We start from the raw sequence: 745 nt of genomic DNA on the forward strand, positions 1-745 counted from the left end.
TGTAGTGTTTTAACACGACTGCTGAGTTGGACACAGAGCTGTGGCACCAGAAACTTGGTCATCTCAACATTCGCACAATGATGAAATTGGCTAATCAAGAGGTTGTGTGTGGAATGCCTAAGCTGAAAGGTGATCCACATTTCATATGTGGTCCTTGCAACAAAGGCAAGCAAGTCAAGACGTCTCATGGGTCAGTGACAGATATTCGCACTAGTCATGCACTCCAGTTGGTACATATGGATCTGATGGGTCCAATTCAAGTTCAGAGCATTTCTGGGCGACGGTTCATCTTTATCATGGCGGACGATTTCACTCGCTATACCTGGGTGCGATTTCTTCGTGAAAAAGCTGATGCCCTTGAATGCTTTCGCATTCTTGCCCTGCAGATTAAAAGTGAAAAATGTTCCATCCAAGCTATTAGGAGTGATCATGGAGGAGAGTTTCAGAATGACAAGTTTGATCAATTTTGCGGGCATCAGGGCATTGTTCATCAGTACTCTGCTCCAAGAACCCCAGAGCAGAATGGTGTTGCCAAACGAAAGAACAGAACACTGCAAGAGATGGCGCGAGCTATGCTGCATGGGAATCAAGTGCCACATCGGTTTTGGGATGAAGCTGTCAACACTGCTTGTTACATTATCAACCGTGTGTATGTCCGACCAGGGACCAGCAAGACTCCCTATGAGTTATGGAAAGGAAAGTCTCCAACTGTAAGCTACTTTCATGTGTTTGGCTGTCTATGCTA

The sequence above is a fragment of the Camelina sativa genome, chromosome 12 (assembly GCF_000633955.1).
Source record: "Camelina sativa cultivar DH55 chromosome 12, Cs, whole genome shotgun sequence".
In the NCBI taxonomy this organism is placed as follows: Eukaryota; Viridiplantae; Streptophyta; class Magnoliopsida; order Brassicales; family Brassicaceae; genus Camelina; species Camelina sativa.